This window comes from Saimiri boliviensis, chromosome 3 (genome assembly GCF_048565385.1).
Source record: "Saimiri boliviensis isolate mSaiBol1 chromosome 3, mSaiBol1.pri, whole genome shotgun sequence".
NCBI classification, from domain to species: Eukaryota; Metazoa; Chordata; class Mammalia; order Primates; family Cebidae; genus Saimiri; species Saimiri boliviensis.
Genome location: NC_133451.1, coordinates 6,574,570 through 6,582,063, shown reverse-complemented (window position 1 = coordinate 6,582,063; position 7,494 = coordinate 6,574,570). Strand labels below are relative to the sequence as shown.

Sequence of the window (7,494 nt, the reverse complement as noted above, 5' to 3'; positions counted from 1 at the left end):
TCCATCTCTACTAAAAATACAAAAATTAGCCAGGTGCAGTGGCAGGCGCCTGTAGTCCCAGCCACTCAGGAGGCTGAGGCACGAGAATCTCTTGAACCCAAGAGACAGATTGCAGTGAGCTGAGATTGCACTCCAACCTGGGCAACAGAGCAAGACCCTGTCTCAAAATAAATAAAAGAAACATATTCATTGGAGAAAATTTTGCAATTTCGGAAACCTATATGAAGAAAATGTGAGCCCTGTCAGTAGAAGAGCATCATTAACATTTCAGCATTTTCTAGTTTTGTTTTCTATGAATATCTGAATCTACCTGCCTATTTTTCTGTCTCTCTACCTAAATATATCTGCATGTTATTTGTATATCTGCATGTTTATCTTACATTTATCTAAATAAACATATCTAATTCTATCTCTATGTAGACATAGAGATAGAAAGATGGAGAGCAAGAGAGATAGGGAGCTGGACGTGAAGGTAAAATCCATCCTGCAATCCTGCAGCTTCCATTTGCAGAGCAGCGTGAGCATTTTCACGTCTCCTTTGACTTCAGAGCATCCCCCCTCCCGACTACATAATATTTCATCATGTGCATTAACCACACTGGCTGCGCATTTCCTGACTGCGGGGTTTTTTTGTTAGTTTGTTCATTTGTTCGTTTTGAGACAGTCTCACTCTCGCTCAGGCTGGAGTACAGGGTCACGATCTCGGTTCACTGCAACGTCCGCCTCCTGGGTTCAAATGATTTCTGGCTAATTTTTGTATTTTTAGTAGAGACAGGGTTTCACCGTGTTAGCCAGGCTGGTGTTGAACTTCGCAAGTGATCCACCCGCCTCGGCCTCCCGAAGTGCTAGGATTACAGGCGTGAGTCATCGCACCCAGGCATCCTGACTGTGCATTTTGGTGACCCCCAGTTATACTGGAAACCAGGCTGCTAAACGTCCTTCTGTGTATGTGTCTTTGTGCCATCCTCGTTGGCTTCCTTAGAGGGATATCTGGAAGTGCAATTATTACGTAAAAAGCACAAGCCTTGCTGAGGCCCAGGAGGGGTGTTGGTGGCTGTGGTGGTTAGGAACCCAGGCCCTAGCCTGGCATCTGGGGCTGGAATCCTGGCTGTGTCCTTCGCAGCCATGTGCCACAGGCACCTTTCCTCCCTGCTGCCTGTCATCTGGGGATGTGAGCAGGTCTCACTCCATAGGGTTGCCATGGCGATCACAGAGGTGGTCCGTGTGGACTACCTACAGCAGTACCCAGCAGGGAACCTTGCACCCTGGGGTCACCATGGATCAGGGCTGCAGCCTCGTCCCTCGGAGGGCTGGCCCACTCCCATTCCTCCCACAGGCCCTTCAGCCCAGGTTTTTGCACACCCCAAATTCCATCAAAATACATTTTTTCTTTAAGTGTAACTTTATTCCTTTCCCTGCAGCTTGTTAAAGAATTCTGAAGAGCAGTGGGTGTTAAATTTTTAGGAAGAAAGCAAGAAAGAAAACACTCCAGTAATCCAAGGCCATCGTGCAATGACCCACCCAACAGAGGTCCCTGAAAAACAGCCTGGCAGAGATCCTTGAGGTTTGCCTCTTACTGTCCACTACCCTCTTAGCGAGGTGCCTCACCTGGCGAAACTCCTGAAGACAGGAGTTTTCCAAACAGGTGCCCCCTCCCAGGATGCCAAAGTGGGAGAGGCCTGGCTGGCACCTTGCATTCCAGAAGGCTGGAGCCCCCAGAATCCTGACCCCAGGGCTGCCCCCGCTCTTGGCTGGGCAGGGCCTGATTTCCACCTGCACAGCCCTGATGAAGCCACACAAAGGGAACCTGGGAAAGGCCTGAGTCCAGAACCAGACAGGTCCAATTATGGAACTCAGCCCTCCTCCCCAGCTGGGGGACTCTGGGCAGGTCCCTGAGCCCCAGGGAATCTTACTTCAACAGCCTATAAAATGAGTAGTCATGCCTCCCTGAGGGTCTGGTGAGCTCTTGAGCTCCTGCAAAGGGCCCAGAGTGAAGTGATAGGACTTTTTCAGCCGGATTCTCACTCTGCCACTCAGGCTGGAGCACAGTTGTGCAGTCTTGGCTCACTGCAATGTCCACTTCCCAGGTTTAAGCAATTCTCCTGCCTCAGCCTCCCGAGTAACCAATTTTTTGTACTTTTAGTAGAGATGGGGCTTCACCATGTTGGCCAGGCTGGTCTCGAACTCCCAAAGGGCTGGGATTACAGGCATGAGCCACCGCACCTGGCCAGAAGTAGTAGGATTTTAACAAGCGGGGACGGTGTGGATGGAGCCATTATTCCACTTTCTGGAGAGGAAGAGAGATCCTGGCGATGGTTGTAGATCTCAGGTGTTCGGCAGTGCATGACCGTATTCATTTACGTGTTTACTTACTTGCTTATTTATTCACCTATTTATTGACTTGTGTATTACTTACATATTTACTTTTGATCTGCCGACATATGTATTTATTTCTATATGCATGTATGTACTTACTCCCTTTCTTATTTACTCCTTTACTTGTTGCTCGTCCATTCGTGACATCTGATTGTCTCACTCCAGGCCGAGGCCAGGGCGTGAACCTCTCATCTTCCTTTTAGAATGAGCAGCAGAGGCTGGAGGTGGAGCTGGCAGGACCAAAGACTTATGGGGGAGTGGGGGGTTCCTGGAGAAGGAGTTTGAGCCCCTCAGCATGGTGTTGATACTGTCCCGCTTCAGCCTGCAAGTGACGGACCCGGGTGAGCCAGGCAGTGGAGAACGCTCACTGCCTGCTCCGCTCTCCCCTCTCCCCTCTCCCCTGCTGAATGCTCCTTCTGGTCCTCACTAGGCCATACAGCCAAGGCAGTGGGACACTCCTGTCTGTGCATTGACTTATTCATGCATGCTTCACTCTTTGACTCACTCAGCTTCTAAGTCCAGCCGAGATGCTGAGAGCAAGGCCAAGGGGAAGTCCTGTGGGGATTACAGCCCCGATACTTTCTCTAGTACTCAGCAGCTCCACTCTGCCTGATGACCACGGCAGCTACACAGCTCCGGGCTACGAGCAGGACTTGGAGGTAGAGTGGACCCTGACTCCAGCACTGTCGCAGTGTGCAGCCAGCAGCACCCTCTGCCTGGCACAACCCAGTGGAAGCCGTGTAGGACAGCTCCAGTGATCTGTACAGCTTCCAGGTGTCACCCATGCCCTCCACCTCTGAAGCTGCAACAGATGAGGGTAAGGAAGGGAAATTACCTGAGGACGTTGTGAAGCTCTTGGAGCGGTCAGCGTGGCAAGCGACAGACGTGGATGGGAAGGGGTACCTACTCAATGAACCTGGAGCCCAGCCCACCTCTGTCTATGGAGGCTTCAGCTGGAAGGAGGAGCCAGAAGTTGACAGCCCGGGTGGGGATACTGGGCTGAGTCAACAGCACATCTTTACAGATCTGAAGAACATGGGTACCACCTGGCTGGAAAGCCTGCTGACTGCAGTCTGTTTGCCCTCCATCCAGGCCATTCCCTGTGCACTGTAGCGGGACCCCTGGGCCCCTCTTATTCCTCTAGGCAAGCAGAACCTGGCATCATGGTGGATATGGTACAGAGAAGCTGAACTTCTGTGGGCCCCTTAACAGCCAAGTGTGACCACACTGCCAAGTGAGGATGGGGCCTCCCTCCTTTGGGAGGCCAGTGTCTGGGTTTGTCTCGTGGGGTAAAGCTGGCCCTGCCTCCCGGGAAGATGAGGTTCTGACACCAGTGTGTCAGGTCGGGGACTTGGACAGGGGTCAGTGTCTGGCTTTTTCCTCTCAGCCCAGCTGCCTGGAGAACATCTCTCTGTCACTGGCTAGACCCTAGGGGAATAGACCCACAACCCCACAAACGCGTAGCACCAATCCCAGGGCTGGCTCTGCACTAAGAGACAATTGCACTAAACAAATCTCATTCCCAAAGAACCACCCCTTTTCAGCTGAGCCCTGGGGACTGTTCCAAGGCCAGTGAAATGTGAAGGAAAGTGGAGTCCTCTGGGATGGTGCTCCCTCAGCCTCGGAGGAGCCCTCTGGGGTGGTGCTCCCTCAGCCTCGGAGGAGCCCTCTGGGGTGGTGCTCCCTCAGCCTCGGAGGAGTCCTCTGGGGTGGTGCTCCCTCAGCCTCGGAGGAACCCTCTGGGGTGGGGCTCCCTCAGCCCTCTGGGGTGGTGCTCCCTCAGCCTTGGAGGAGCCCTCTGGGGTGGGGCTCCCTCAGCCTTCTGGGGTGGGGCTCCCTCAGCCTCGGAGGAGTCCTCTGGGGTGGTGCTCCCTCAGCCTCGGAGGAGTCCTCTGGGGTGGTGCTCCCTCAGCCTCGGAGGAGTCCTCTGGGGTGATGCTCCCTCCCTCCGCCCTCTGGGGTGATGCTCCCTCAGCCTCAGAGGAGCCCTGCCTGCTTTGGCTGAGGGGCTTGGGAAAAGACTTGGCACTTTTTCTCGTGGATCTTGCCACGTGTCTGATCAGAGGCGGACACTAACATCTCTCCCAAGCTCTTGGCCTTTGCATTTATTCATACAGCGCCTTGCTCGGTGCCCACGCCCCCTCAGGTCCCAGCAGCTCTCAGCAGGCCCAGGGAGAGAAGTGTGAGAGCCTTGGTAATGCTTAAAATGGGAAATGTCATCTAACCATTAAGTCACATGTGAACACGTAAGGACATGTGTGTAAATATGTATGTTTGTCTTTTTATAAAAAGTAAATTGCTTTTTTAAAAAATTCCTGTGTGCCAGTGCAGGCCAGCTATGCTGGGTGCTGCAGGATGGGGAGACAAACAATGACTCCGGTCATAACCCAGCCCCATGGGTGCGGGACCCTGAGCTGGGCACTGGGCGGAGGAATGCAGAGATAAAGGAGCCCCTGGTAAGGAGCTTGTCAGGGGGGAGGGGGCTGGGGGCTGGGGACTCTGCCTCCATGGACAAGGTGCCGTGGGCACCCAGGTGGTAGGAAATGACTTATGTAGCAGGGTGGCTCAGAGAAGGGCCAGACAGAGGCCAGAGCCTTCCAGCAGGGCCCATGGGGACAGTTAGAAACTCCTTCATCAAAGGGGACACAGGCCCACAGGCGGGAAAACCAGTGTGTGCAAAGGGAGGGAGGCTGGAAACGCAGAGGGAGGGAGGGAGAAGAGCAGTAGATGGCGTGTCCTTGTGCAGGACTGGAGGACACGCTCTTTTCTTTAAAGAAAAATTCATGAATGCCATTTCATCCTAAAATATTCAGACGCCATCTTTTGGACAGTCAGAAACTGCGGCCCTCCCCCCTTCCCCTCCCGGGAAGCTTTCACTTTTAACATCTTCATGCACATCTTTTCTATTTAGGGACGAATGGATTGATAGTCAAATAGTTGAAAACTGGAACTTCTCAGGACACCACCAACAGGCTCTGTCCTTGGAGCAGGGTCCCTGGGGGTCACCTGCTTGGCCAAGGTTCAACACCTTAGATAGTGGATAGTCCGGGGCACATTTGCCAAACAGACCTGGTGTGGCCTCACTGGTGCGTTGCTGGCCAGCCATTGGTACCATACAGACACTAGCGGAGGGGCTCACTGTCAGCAGCGAGGTTCCTGTTTCCTGCCCATGGGAGGGCACTGTTCACATTGTTCTAGGTGTGCTGTTCTGCGCCTGACTGAGCACTCCTTCCCGTCTACGCATAGTCCCCTTTCTTGCCACCTCTGTACCGTGTGATGCAGCCGACCTGAGCACCCTGTCTCTGTTGATGGACACGGCAGTGGGGACGGCCCAGAGTTACGCCCGTACACGAGGGTGCAGTGACTCCCGGGGCACACCACGGCTGGGCACAGGCTGGGGCACTCCTTACAAACAGTGAAGCTCAGGCCCAGGCCCTTGGCATGAGAGGGTTGGGTGGGTCCCACTGCTGCAGAAGCTTGGAGAGACCCTTCCCCACCTGCCCCTCCCGTTCCCCCGACCTCAAGTGACAGCATTGGCCTTGGAGTGATTTCCATGTGAAATTTTACACATACATAGTGTAGGATTGGATGAAAGCGGCCAGGTTCAAGGGCTACGAAGGAAGAAGGAATAAGCAGACTTGGGTCTCATCGGATGCAGGAAGCAGGTAGGAGGCGCGCTGTTTAGTGTTAATAAACCCACCAGCCCCTGTTCTTTCTCCCTTGACACACAGATGCAATTCCTGTGATCATGACACTGGCCGCTCTGGGAAGCAGCTGCAGAATGCCGCAGGCCGTTGGGAGGTGGGGGCTGGCTAACGTCAGGCACATTCACGTGAGCGTCCTCCCAGGGAGGGAGTGATGGAAGGTGCTGGAGCAGGCACGCGGGCAGTGTGATGAGAGAGGAACCTGGCTTTCAGAAAACAAAGTCACAAATGCATCCAGCTTCAAGTAATGTCTGGAACGCAGTTTTGCCGGGATCAGCTCCTTCCTGGCTCTGCCATTCGCCCTACTTCCTGTAGTTCCCACTCCAGTCCACTCACTCAGTTCATTCTTTCCAGAAGACATCTTCTGAGCACCTACTGTATGCCAAGCCCTGGGCTTGGTGCTGGGAGTCCAGAAATTAGAGATGTTTTATGACATCACCGGGCTCTGAGTCTCAGAAGCGTGGCACAGGGGTAGTAATCAGGGGTACTGGTGTGGCCGTGAGCTTGAGTCATGTACAGCAGAGGTACCAGGGGAGCCAAGGTAGCAAGCAGGGCTTCCGCCTTCAAGACCCAGTCCCAGGGCAGAGTGAGCCTCCGAGTTCTTTCCCAGGCCCAGGAGGTGAGGGTTTAAGAGGAGAGTGAGTGAATTAAGATCAAGTGAGGTTGGCGCTTTGCTGGCTTTGTCCTGGCAGTAACTCTTCCTCTCCCTTCCCAACTCTGCAGCGTAAGGCCGTGTCTCGGCCCAGGACCAGCCTCCAGGACCCCTCCAGGCTCTCAAGGGTGGCTTCCACAGCAGCTAAGGAAGGACGGAATGTCCCGGGGCTTTGCAGATGGACAGTCAGAGGGCTTTGCTGACTGAGAACAAACTAAATTGTGTGTGTGAGTGTGTTCGTGAATGTGTTCATAAGTGTGCATGTGTGTGCATGCATGTGTGCAAGTGTGTGTGTGCGCGTGGGTGTGTGTGCACGCGCACAACTGGCTCAGTATGTGTCTGTGTCTGGGGCTCAGCAGAGCATCTGCCCTGTAAGTATTCCTACTGTGGACTGTAACCCGGGCAGCTTTGATTTGGGAAGATTTGAATAACGTGCCTCCATCTTTCCACACCTGACATCCCTTAGAGCAGGCGTCCCCAAACTACGGCCCGCGAGCCGCATGCGGCCCCCTGAGGCCACTTATCTGGCCCCCCGCCGCACTTCAGGAAGGGGCACCTCTTTCATTGGTGGTCAGTGAGAGGAGCACAGTATGTGGCAGCCCTCCAACGGTCTGAGGGACAGTGAACTGGCCCCTGTGTAAAAAGTTTGGGGACGCCTGCCTTAGAGAGACATGCACACACCTACTCTCTGGTCTTGGCCTCTGGGGCCCTGATTTTGAGCCCACCGCTACCTCCTGTGGGCCATCGAGGTGACCTGTGGCA

General features: G+C 54.0%; 1 pseudogene; it reads left to right on the top strand.

The window, feature by feature from the left end:
- The first annotated feature begins 2,671 nt into the window (after nucleotides 1–2,671).
- Nucleotides 2,672–3,808, top strand: LOC101031907 (interferon regulatory factor 1 pseudogene; annotated as a pseudogene).
- Nucleotides 3,809–7,494: the final 3,686 nt, after the last annotated feature.